The 332-nt window shown below is 56.0% G+C and overlaps 1 protein-coding gene across 1 annotated transcript in view; it reads right to left on the bottom strand.

Moving 5' to 3' along the window:
- Positions 1-332, bottom strand: part of PDZD11 (PDZ domain containing 11) — a 4,004-nt gene that overhangs the window by 3,257 nt on the left and 415 nt on the right. The gene's annotated exons all lie outside the window — the stretch shown is intronic.

Genomic DNA, 332 nt, shown 5'->3' with positions numbered 1-332 from the left:
GTCTCACCCTTACTGCCGGAATCCCCACTTGGTTTTACAGTCAGATTTTGTGGGAACTCCTCTCCTGGAGCTGGAACCCTGGGCTGGGGAGCCCCCGGGTGGGATAGGACACCCCTCTCCTTCAGGGGAGCCTCTGCAGCCGCGCCCTCCCTCCCGGTGCCCGGCGTGGTACCAGCAGGCTTTGTGGCCGCCTCTCCTGTCTCCAGGTGGCCATTTCTTTATATCCTCAGAGGTATGTGTCATGAAAAGCTAGATCCAGGCGGTTCTCTAAGTTGTTTTTTCATAATTTGGTTGTACTTTTAATGCAGTCCTGGGAGGAGGCAAACCCCGTT

Source organism: Pteropus vampyrus, unplaced genomic scaffold, assembly GCF_000151845.1.
Source record: "Pteropus vampyrus isolate Shadow unplaced genomic scaffold, Pvam_2.0 Scaffold191, whole genome shotgun sequence".
In the NCBI taxonomy this organism is placed as follows: Eukaryota; Metazoa; Chordata; class Mammalia; order Chiroptera; family Pteropodidae; genus Pteropus; species Pteropus vampyrus.
Note: the sequence above shows the minus strand (reverse complement) of the source record. Positions and strands in the feature narration are given on the sequence as shown.